Consider the following 12,291-nt stretch of genomic DNA (forward strand, 5'->3'; position numbering starts at 1 on the left):
TTCTATTCGTTTTCATTTTTATTTCATTACTTTTGTTTCTTTCTTTGATGGTTTGAATTTGTATATATGTCTTTATATAACACAATAGCATGTTCATTATTTGCATGACTTGAGTGCATGCATTTAATCTATCATCTTTGATATATAATAAACTATTCTGATCTGCCATATCGGCTTTAGATACCTCTCTGTCGTATTGTCACAGAGCTCATGAAGGAAACCTAATTTTTATGCAAAAGTGAAATAAAAATTAATTCTCAATACTGAGTTTCGAACCCACACGCCAAAAGATCTGTTGACCATGGACATTATGCTTTACCACTGAGCTAATTTGTAATTTGAACAAATCCGGAAATATTTAGTTTGTAACATGCTAGAAAAATGCTGAATTCCCTATGTTCCATTTTAATCTATTTATAGTCATGTTTGTAAATATCAAGTTATCGTTGGGGCATAGTACCTACTGCATAGTATATTTGTATAAATGTGTACTAAGCGTAAAAAAAACTGGAAGTTCCATAACAAATGACTGCAATACATGACACTTAACTGTGAATGTAAGTTGACAAACACAGTTAGTTTATATATTCAGTCAAGTTGATTTCATTTGATGAGTATTTTCTATATTCAAAGCAAAATAAGCTATTTTTGTGAAAAATATGCATTAGATGTCTTTAATGATATAATGGGGAGGACACTGTTCAAGATTGCAGTAATTGTACTAAATGTAATGAACAATAATGCACAGTAATAGCACGCATGTAGCAGTGCATTTCCAGTGGTAATGTAAATCTCACAAGTTTGCATAAAATGTCTACTTACTGTCATTCTGGGGAATATTGATTGAAGCATGCAACATTGATATTTCATCCTTATTTGTTGTAAGCTTAAAGGCAGTCAATCACATTTAAGCAACATTTTATATGATAGTTTTCATTTTAGTATATGAAATTCTTTTAGAAATTTATTTCTTTAACAAAAAACCTATCTCATAGAGTTAGATTCCAATTAGAAATTTATCACTTTGTATGAAATTTTGTATTATGAATGTTTAAAAAGTGGACCATTTCTTTGATTTCGATAGGATTTCTAATTTTACATTCGCATTTGATAGATATTGGGACATTTCAACAATCTGGACCAAAGGGCAAATTTTAAGAAAGTATGTAGCTTCTGAATTCAATAATTTCCACTTTGTCCTGGTTGTGCAACCAAGGTAAAGGGAGGTAATAATAATTTTATAAACTTGCAGTTCTAATAAGTTAAATATAATATTGTCAATGTAAATCGGACAAAGATAATACAGTAAGTCCTTATATTCAGATTATTCCTTAGGCAAAGTTAGTTAATTAAATTTATACTCTTTCTTGGTTGGACAACCAAGATAGGAATATCAAATTTTAAAAATACCTCCAGTGAAAATCTAACAGCACTCAATGAACACAAATAAGTATAAAATGATCATTTGTTAAACTTTTGAACAAATCTATTACTTGATCAAAATCTGATTAACCATCTTAAAGACACACAGTAAAGCCATACCGGTATTAAAAGTACATTTTGTCAGTTTACTGGTACAGAGAGTTATTAAAGGCATGCATTGCCATTGATTGTGTATGCATCACTTGTCTTGGAAGTGCAAAAGCCTTCCTGGCTGAATGGTTAAGGTGGCTAACTTTGAATCACTTGCTCTTCACCGATTGAGTTTGAAACCTTGCTTGGTACGTAGAATTCTTTAGGTTGGTGGTTGCATATGTACACTGGTGCAAGCCCCTTAATATGAAATAATGCCTGGAGGGACACATTGGGTCTTCTTACACCAACAGAAGCTGGAAAAGTTGCTGTTTGACCTAGTTTGTGTCAGGGTGACACTAAACTCAACAAAAACAAAAAAGCAAGTGGGGCTAAGGACATAAACACCTTGCATAAAAGTTTGAATTTATTTGTAAATTACAGTTCTAAGTAGATCATGAGATTGATAAGTTTAATTAAATTCAGCATTTTTTTACTGCCTCTCTTTTTTATCTGTAGACTTTTACTAAATATGGGGAGAGGGGAGGTGGAAGCGTATTTAAGAAATACTGTATTATTAACGACTTTACCAATTCCAAAGGAGTCATTGAGATATCAAGCTGACTTTATATTGCTGGGTTATCATAATATTTACTTTCAATTTAACCTTTGATTGTGGCAAAATGTGTTGACATTCAGTGGCAGCTTAAATGACACTTTACCTTGACCTACTTGTATTGTATATGTCATGGTGCATCTTGTTAATAGGGCCATATCTTGAGTTACTCTTCTATAACAGAAGTAAATAAGGGCCATCTGTCTATTACCTAAGCATCAGATCAGTTGGAATAATAAATTAAGTTTAATCACAATTACAAAATAATTTGTTAGTTTAAGTTTTATTAATCTTTTTTTTAACTGCTTCCAAACTTAGTATTTGATTCTGTTTAGGGTAGCTGTGTTGTTAACACAGAGGTCACAGATTTAGTCCCAGAGCTACTAGAAATTATTGTAGACACTTGTCATATACTCTACCACAGCTTCATGTTAGGAAGTTGTGATAACAATTTGGAAGTTGGCCAGATTGAGGCAAGATAAGGTGGATTATATGGTTCTTTATGTATGCTGGATTTCACTTGTTATTATATACCTATATAAATTCTGTAAACAAATCAGCTTGTATTTTACAATTAAATATGAACAGACAGAAAAAAATCCATATTGTACCTTTTAAAGGTGGATAATCAGATTTTTGCCATGTAACGGATTTGTTCGAAACTTTAGCATCTGATCATTTATACTCATTTATGTTCACTTAACACTTAATACAAATTAGATTTTCACTGGAGGTATTCTTAAAATTTCATTTTCCTATCCTGGTTGCCCAATCAAGATAGAGTTATTTTATCATAAGTATAAATTTGATAAACATACTTTGCCTAAGGAAATGTATAAACATTAGACATGTTGTAATATATTTGTAAAATATTTGCATTAAAAATTATGTATTTAGATGGAATTCATTAGAAACGCAAGTTTGAAAAATTATTATTACCTCCCTTTGCCTATCTTGGTTGCGCAACCAAAGTAGATTGGAAATAAATGAATTCAGAAGCTACACACAGCTTTTAAACTTGCATTTTGGTTCAGATTGTTCAAAAGTTGATATGTCTATCAAATGCAAATGTAAAACTAGACATTGTATCGAAATAAAAAGAAATACCCAGCTTTTTATATACTTTCATATTAAAGGGGAGTAATAACAAAATTTTATAAAAATAATAAAATATACATTTCAAATAGGAATCTAACTCTATGTAATCGGTATTTTTGTTCCTTAAATAATTCTCTACCAGAATATACAAAAAGTAAAAAATGTCATTAAATGTTGTTTAAATGTGATTGACCACCTTTAAATTCCGTATTGTACCTTTTGTATTGTATACTGCTGGACTACTTTCATTAATATGCATGGCTTTCGCGCCTAGTGATATCCGATCTGGCAAAAATCCACTGGAGCCGAATACAACATCCCAGATCAAGCTACTGTTATAATAACCCTATTTGATTTAACATTGTCTGCATGCATGGTTTTAGGAGAAAAGTATAAAATTTGAATAGGTACAGGAGTAATGTCCCTTTGAACAAAATGGGGTCTTAATAATGACTGTAAACAAACCATGTCACTGTAAAGAAATAAGATATGACTAGATCAAGGTAACAATAGACTTCTAAGAAAAATGCATGATTATCCATACAGGAAGAAAATTAATGTAGGTTTTAAGGAAACAGGAAGAAGAAGTCAAGGGAATTTTGACCAGGTAAGGTAGCTCTTCGGTTGTTGTTTTCTGTTTGAATAAATTAAGCAGGTGAGAATATTCATAATTATTATGTCAAGACTGCTTATTACTGTTTTGACATGATTAAGTATATTTGTCAAGGACTTTTTTTTTCAAAAGGGAAGTGTTTCATAAAAAATACTTGGGGTATAAAAACTAGGTGAGAGAAACATTTTATTTTCTTTTAAGTCTGCTTTGACAAATTTTGATCAAAGTTACCCACATTGCTCTCATCCCAAGTAACTGCTTACAGGAGATGGAAAAAGGAAAGTTTGACTTTTATGCTGTGTAACTTGAAGTAAAAGAAAATTATTTTTGGTCTCAAAAGAAAGTCTGTGTAAGCTCTACTTTGTACAAACTTTTTCAGTAGGACTGTATTGATGTATTTAATTAGGATTATGGTCACCCTAAACAAGTTTTTAAATTTGAAAAGAAAAGAAAAGTTACAGTCTGATATACTTACCTAGGATTGCCTAGAAAAGTTATGTTTTCCTGATATACTGAAAAATTTACCAGTTTCAGGTGCGAAAAATGCAAATGTGTTGTATAGGTCATTTATCTGGGTTTGAGTTGAATGACCATTTGTGATGTAGTTGTTAACAGTAACTTAATAATGATAATGTTGCATTTACCTTCCTGTTTCATTGGACATTGAACCAGAGAAAAAATGTTTCAATATTAATTAGTTTTGGAGTGTTACACAGGTAATTTTAATAGATATTTTTGGATGGTAAAGTTTTGATTATGAAGAGAACTTTATGATACAGAACAGGTTACAAGCATATTTTGATAGTCCTGAATATGTACATTCTTTAGAAAAAATGTCCTTCAGGAAGGAAATTATAATTGCAGGAAATCTGAGGTATGGATAAAGATACAGATACATGCAGTCTCAAGGAGTTTGAAATTTCATACTTGTATAATCAAGATTTCATTCCCGGTAGTGTATTTTAGATCATGCCTGTATTTGTACATGTAAGATGAAAACATCCTGATTAAAAAAAAAAAAAACAAAAAAAAACAAACTATTTAGTACAGTCTGTATTGACACCACTAAAAGCAGTGTGATTTGTGCATTGTTACGAAAAGTACCAGACATTTTATTTTCCTCTTCAGAGTGAGGTTATAGTGTAGTTTTATTGGTGTCCAGGTAAATATGTTTTTACAAGGGGGAGGGTAAGTTGAATGACCAATATAGTCAGTAAATACAGCAGCTAGATAAATATTTACATTCTTAAGGAATGAGTAATACATCACTGTTTTCTAGATAGATACAGGTAGCAATCCAAACAATAAATTCATCATTACTCCCCTGACGGAATCTTAACTATCTCTGCAATTCTTATAAGTGCAACTAGAAAATGTCTAGTGCATTGGCATAGCTTCCTGCAGGCATGGAAAGCTGGGCCCTTGCAAAAAAAGACATTTGAAAATAACAAATACACACACATTTTTCATTAGCCCACCATCATCAGATGGTGGGCTATTAAAATCACTCTGCGTCCGTGGTCCGTCCGTCCGTCATTCCGTCCGTCCGTCCGTCCGTCCGTCAGTCCGTCCGTCCGTCCGTCCGTTAACAATTTCTCGTTATCGCATCTCCTCAGAAACTACTGGGGGGATTTTGACCAAACTTTGTCAGAATGATGTATTGGTACCCTAGTTGTGTCCCCCTGAAAATCAGACTGGTTCAACAATTTATGAGGGAGTTATGGCCCTTTGTTTATTTTTATAATTTATATAGATTTATATAGGGAAAAACTTTGAAAACCTTTTTGTCCAAAACCACAGAGCCTAGGGCTTTGATATTTGGTATGAAGCATCATCTAGTGGTCCTCTACCAAGATGATTCAAATTATTTCTCTGGGGTCAAATATGGCCCCGCCCTGGGGGTCACATGGTTGATATAGACTTATATAGGGAAAAACTTTGAATAACCTCTTGTCCAAAACCACAGGGCCTAGGGCTTTGATATTTTGTATGTGACATCATCTGGTGGTCTTCAACTAAGATTGTTCAAATTATACCCCTAGGGTCAAATATGGCCCCGCCCTGGGGGTCATATGGTTTACATAGACTTATATAGGGAAAAACTTTGAAAATCTTCTTGTCCAAACCACAAAGCCTAGGGCTTTGATACTTGTAATGTAGCATCATCTAGTGGTTCTCTACCAAGTTTGTTCAAATTATCCTCCTAGGGTTAAATATGGCCCCGCCCCGGGGGTCACATGGTTCATATAGACTTATATAGGGAAAAGCTTTTAAAATGTTCTTGTCAGTAACTACAACATTCAAACTTGGACCACATGTATATTTTGAGTGGCAAGATGAACCTTGACATGAGTTGACCTTGATTTTGACCTAGTGACCTACTTTCACATTTCTGTAGCTACAGCCTTCAAATTTGGACCACATGCATAATTTTATGCACTGGAAAAAACTTTGACCTTTATTTTGACCTAGTGACCTACTTTCACATTTTTGAAGGTACAGTCATCAAATTTGGACCATATGCATAGTTTCGTGTTTCAAAATGAAATTTGACATTGATTTTGACCTAGTGACCTACTTTCACATTTCTCAAGCTACAGCCTTCAAATTTGGACTACATGCATAGTTTTGTGTACCGAAAAAAACTTTGACCTTGACATTGACCTAGTGACCTACTTTCACATTTTTGAAGGTACAGGCTTCAAATTTGGACCACTTGCATAGTTTTGTATTCTGAAATAAAATTTGACCTTGATTTTGACCTAGTGACCTACTTTTACATTTCTCAAGCTACAGCCTTCAAATTTGGACCACTTGCATAGTTTTGTGTACTGAAATGACCTTTGACCTTTACATTGACCTAGTGACCTACTTTCACATTTTTAAGGTACAGGCTTCAAATTTGGACCACATGCATAGTTTTGTATTCCGAAATAAAATTTGACCTTGATTTTGACCGAGTGACCTACTTTTACATTTCTCAAGCTACAGCCTTCAAATTTGGACCACATGCATAGTTTTGTGTACTGAAACAAACTTTGACCTTTACATTGACCTAGTGACCTACTTTCACATTTTTGAAGGTACAGGCTTCAAATTTTGACCACATGCATAGTTTTGTATTCCGAAGTAAAATTTGACCATAATTTTGACCTAGTGACCTACTTTTACATTTCTCAAACTCAACCTTCAAATTTGGACCACTTGCATAGTTTTATGTACCGAAAGGAACTTTGACCTTAAGATTGACCTAGTGACCTACTTTCACATTTCTGTAGCTACAGGCTTCAAATTTAGGACCACATGCATAGTTTTGTATACCGAAACAAACTTTGACCTTGACATTGACCTAGTGACCTACTTTCACATTTTTGAAGGTACAGGCTTCAAATTTGGACCACATGCATAGATTTGTGTTGTGTACGGAAATGAAATTTGACCTTGAGCTGGTCAATAAGTCTTGAAATTTGGAACACTCAAAAATGGCACATTGGTGGGCGCCAAGATCACTCTGTGATCTCTTGTTCTGTTTAAAATTGAAACTCACAGCCTCGTGAACCTGCAAACAAGAACCATTTGATATTTTGCAGCCACTCCTATAAACTCAATAGGTATTGCACAAGGCTGTGAATCGTGAGGTTGTGAATTTGTTATCCATGATGATTTGAAAGAAGACTACGAGCTTTAGTCGGCCACTTTCCAACTCTGATTCACATGTGGGGAAGTTGTCAGTTGCTTGAGGAGAAAAGATTTATATCGACTGGCAAGGAATTCAGGAACACTGGGAAGCTTGATAACCCTTGAAAATAGTTCTTAATGTTTAAAAATAATTTAGGGAAATGCTCTATCTACACTTCCTACATACTAAAAATAGTAGGATTTATGTTTTATGTACAAAATTGTTTTCAATATTTTTTTGATTTTGAGTACTTACAGATGGGTAGGGCATAAAATCACACCCCAGCCTACTTACAGAAATGAAGAAATAAATGTGGATCTATTAAAATTTTAGTGTGAAATAAATTCCGGATTATGAGAATTTACATTCCGTTCTTCAAAACCAGGTTTACAAATTAAGAGAAAAATGCTGTTGAAGGTTACTGAAAGTCAGTTGTTTTATTTTCATTATTTTGATTTTACTAGTTGGGTGTTTGATCCCTGGAAAGATGAGGTTCTCCTTGATGGTTTTGACAAAAGTAATTATGTTTGAAAGCTTTAAGTCTTGTGGAGAAGATGTCACTTCAAGATAGTTCTAACACAAGTTTATTTAAGGTTAAAATTTAATGACCATTGATACATCCTTGAGATACAGTCTAACCTGTCTTAAGCAGCCTGCCAAGGGAAGCAGACAATTTGGCCGCTTAAGCCAGGTGACCGCTGATCGGAGGTGCAGCCAGTATATGTATTTTTCAGACTTCCGACCAGTTTAGCCTTTAGGCCCATTTCTATTTGGGTTTTTCATTATTATTAGCCCACCATCAGCAGATGGTGGGCTATTAAAATCACTCTGCGTCCGTGGTCCGTCCGTCCGTCATTCCGTCCGTCCGTCCGTCAGTCCGTCCGTCCGTCCGTCCGTCCGTTAACAATTTCTCGTTATCGCATCTCCTCAGAAACTACTGGGGGGATTTTGACCAAACTTTGTCAGAATGATGTATTGGTACCCTAGTTGTGTCCCCCTGAAAATCAGACTGGTTCAACAATTTATGAGTGAGTTATGGCCCTTTGTTTATTTCTATAATTTACATAGATTTATATAGGGAAAAACTTTGAAAACCTTCTTGTCACAAAACCACAGAGCCTAGGGCTTTGATATTTGGTATGAAGCATTATCTAGTGGTCCTCTACCAAGATGATTCAAATTATTTCTCTGGGGTCAAATATGGCCCAGCCCTGGGGGTCACATGGTTTAAACAGACTTATATTGGGAAAAGCTTTGAAAAACCTCTTGTCCAAAACCACAGGGCCTAGGGCTTTGATATTTTGTATGTGACATCATCTAGTGGTCTTCAACTAAGATCGTTCAAATTATACCCCTAGGGTCAAATATGACCCCACCCTGGGGGTCATATGGTTTACATAGACTTATATAGGGAAAAACTTTGAAAATCTTCTTGTCCAAACCACAAAGCCTAGGGCTTTGATACTTGTAATGTAGCATCATCTAGTGGTTCTCTACCAAGTTTGTTCAAATTATCCCCCTAGGGTCAAATATGGCCTCGCCCCGTGGGTCACATGGTTCATATAGACTTATATAGGGAAAAGCTTTTAAAATGTTCTTGTCAATAACTAAAACATTCAAATTTGGACCACATGTATATTTTTGAGTGGCAAGATGAACCTTGACATGAGTTGACTTTGATTTTGACCTAGTGACCTACTTTCACATTTCTGTAGCTACAGCCTTCAAATTTGGACCACATGCATAGTTTTGTGCACTTGAAAAAACTTTGACCTTGATTTTGACCTAGTGACCTACTCTCACATTCTTGAAGGTACAGGTATCAAATTTGGACCATATGCATAGTTCCGTGTTTCAAAATGAAATTTGACATTGGTTTTGACCTAGTGACCTACTTTCACATTTTTGAAGGTACAGTCTTCAAATTTGGACCAAACGCATAGTTTTGTGTTCCGAAATTAAATTTGACCTTGATTTTGACCCAGTGACCTACTTTCTCATTTTTCAAGCTACAGCCTTCAAATTTGGACCACATGCATGGTTTTATGTACTGAAACAAACTTTGACCTTTACATTGACCTAGTGACCTACTTTCACATTTTTGAAGGTACAAGCTTCAAATTTGGACCACATGCATAGTTCTGTATTCTGAAATAAAACTTGACCTTGATTTTGACCTAGTGACCTACTTTCACATTTCTCAAGCTACAGCCTTCAAATTTGGACCACATGCATAGTTTTGTGTACCGAAATGAACTTTGACCTTAAGATTGACCTAGTGACCTACTTTCACATTTCTGTAGCTACAGGCCTCAAATTTAGACCACTTGCATAGGATTGTATACCGAAACAAACTTTGACCTTGACATTGACCTAGTGACCTACTTTCACATTTTTGAAGGTACAGGCTTCAGATTTGGACCACATGCATAGATTTGTGTTCTGAAGTGAAATCTGACCCTTGATTTTGACCTAGTGACCTACTTACACATTTCTCAAGCTAAGCCTTCAAATTCGGACCACTTGCATAGTTTTGTGTACCGAATTAAACTTTGACCTTAAGATTGATCTAGTGACCTACTTTCACATTTCTCGAGCTACAGCTTTCGAATTTGGACCACATGCACAGTGTTGTGTACGGAAATGAAATTTGACCTTGAGCTAGTCAGTAAGCCTTGAATTTTGGAACACTCAAAAATGGCACTTGGTGGGCGCCAAGATCACTCTGTGATCTCTTGTTTTACCAGGATACAATGAAGTGCATTTGCATTCACAATACAAATGGTCTTCTTAGCAATCTAAAACTCCGGCGTGTTTTTTTTACTACAAAAATTGTTACAGACAATTTTCCAACTTCAAAACAAGTTTGTTTACAATTTTCGCCATTTTGGTAAGGGAAGCTACTCTCCGTGCTTATTGTCTACGCTAAATCTAAGATTGCCTTTATGTTCCGTAAAAGAGTGGTTTATTTCTTTTTTAAACACAATTAATTTCGTATAAATTTAATAGTATTTTGATGACAGAAGTATTAAAAAAATCACAAATATTATGCTACTAATTAGTTATCGAGTTTTATCTTTAACCGAGGTCAAACTGTGAACAACCAAATTGACACGAGGTGACACGCTAATTGCCGATAATTACTGGCTGTTTCATCATAACAAAAGGGGATTACACCTTTGGTTATCAGTTTTAATTGAGAAGCTCATGTCATTTTGTCTTTCTTGTGGTGAAGTCATGCGAAACTTAGCAATCACGTGCTTCTCAAAAATCGGGTATCTTCAGCGATTATTGCCTAGAAATAATTGGTTCTGGAAGAAAGTGGCAGCTGAATGGGGTCAAATACGGCGCGGACGGCAGATGGCTGCTGAATAAAGTGATAAATAAGAGGAAAATCCGTCGGGGGCATCATAAAATGGCCGCTGAATGGAGGTGACCGCTGATCGGAGGTGACCGTTAGTACAGGTTAGACTGTACTTTCTTAGGTGTGTTGATAAAACCCATATCAAACAAATGATGAATATACACAATACAGTAGCTTTATTTCGCTTTAATACATGGGTGATAAAGTTAGAAATTTTAACTATGGCTTGCTGTAGAAAGTTAAGTTGCTGCATCATGATAATTAGTACAAATATGAATGAAAGGCAAAAGTCACCATTAATCTGGAAATTGATGAACTTAACCCTCATCTCTGCTTCTTGACGATTGTCAGTTATAGCTCAGTTATCAACACCAACTTTGGTTTCTGACACCCCCACAGTTTCTTCAACATCTTGGATTTTGTTGTATCCTGAAGCATTGAACAGGTTGTTTAGATATTTCATAGTCTCATAGACTGTCTACAGATAAGGATTCCACTGATATATCTGCTCTATCTTTGGCTATGGGAGAACACTGTAGATGTGGGATTTATGTTTGCTATATTTACCTGAATATCAGCCTTTGCAAAGAGAATTACTGAAAAAAGTGCTTTTATTGTCCATAATAATTATATTTCAATTTAATTTCTCGTGAATATTCTATTAAATTGAACTTAGGTTTGTTTCAAATATAAGCAAAAATGTGGACTCACAAAAATATCCGAGTTTAGATTAATATTTGTGATTTTACTTTAGCAAAAATGCAACAGGTTTTTGAATTTAAAAGATGTTTTAATCAGCATTATGTGTAAAAGCATAACCTGGGTCTTAGTAACACAAAATTAGTTTACACAAAATATACCTTATCTACAGTACTTGAGAACAATAGGTTTTCATTTGTTTTCTTCTCTTAAAGAATGTTCGTAAAAAATGAGGTTGTTTGTTGAAATTAATTATTAGCCTTAATTAATTGGTTAAGGTAGTGGACCAGAAGTGACAGTCAGCAATAAACTGGTATTCAGGTCAGATCTCTGTATATGTTTCGGGTACAGAAAGCTATATGCTGGTTGGAGCTTCATGAATGGCTGTTACAAATACCCCAAATATAGTATAGGAGAATGCATAATAAAACAATGAGGTTACCATAAAGTAAGGAACTTTTGCTGTGACTATTTTTACTGCAGTTACGGCCCTTTGATAGTTTTGCTATTACAGTTCTAGTTATCATAATGTTTCACAACCTAACAAATAATTCCTTATAAAGAGAATTTCTTTTGGAATATTCAGGCACAGTCTTGTCTTCAGTTTTGTTTTGATCTGTTGGTTAAATAAGCCCGATTATCAGCTGAATGGATGTGAAATTTTCAAGTGCTTTTGATAAAAATATTTTGGCCCAGTCTAAAGCGAGAGG

General features: G+C 34.7%; 1 protein-coding gene across 5 annotated transcripts in view; it reads left to right on the forward strand.

The window, feature by feature from the left end:
* Nucleotides 1–12,291, forward strand: part of LOC123532256 (dnaJ homolog subfamily B member 6-like) — an 81,921-nt gene that overhangs the window by 15,621 nt on the left and 54,009 nt on the right. Inside the window, exon 1 of one of the 5 annotated variants that reach the window (XM_053518422.1) lies at nucleotides 3,775–3,833. The exons of the other annotated variants lie outside the window; for them this stretch is intronic. The gene's annotated coding sequence lies outside the window, so the exon portion shown is untranslated. Of the gene's footprint in view, nucleotides 1–3,774; nucleotides 3,834–12,291 lie in introns of those variants that run through there. 5 annotated transcript variants of the gene reach the window in all.

The sequence above is a fragment of the Mercenaria mercenaria genome, chromosome 11 (assembly GCF_021730395.1).
Source record: "Mercenaria mercenaria strain notata chromosome 11, MADL_Memer_1, whole genome shotgun sequence".
Lineage (NCBI taxonomy): Eukaryota > Metazoa > Mollusca > Bivalvia > Venerida > Veneridae > Mercenaria > Mercenaria mercenaria.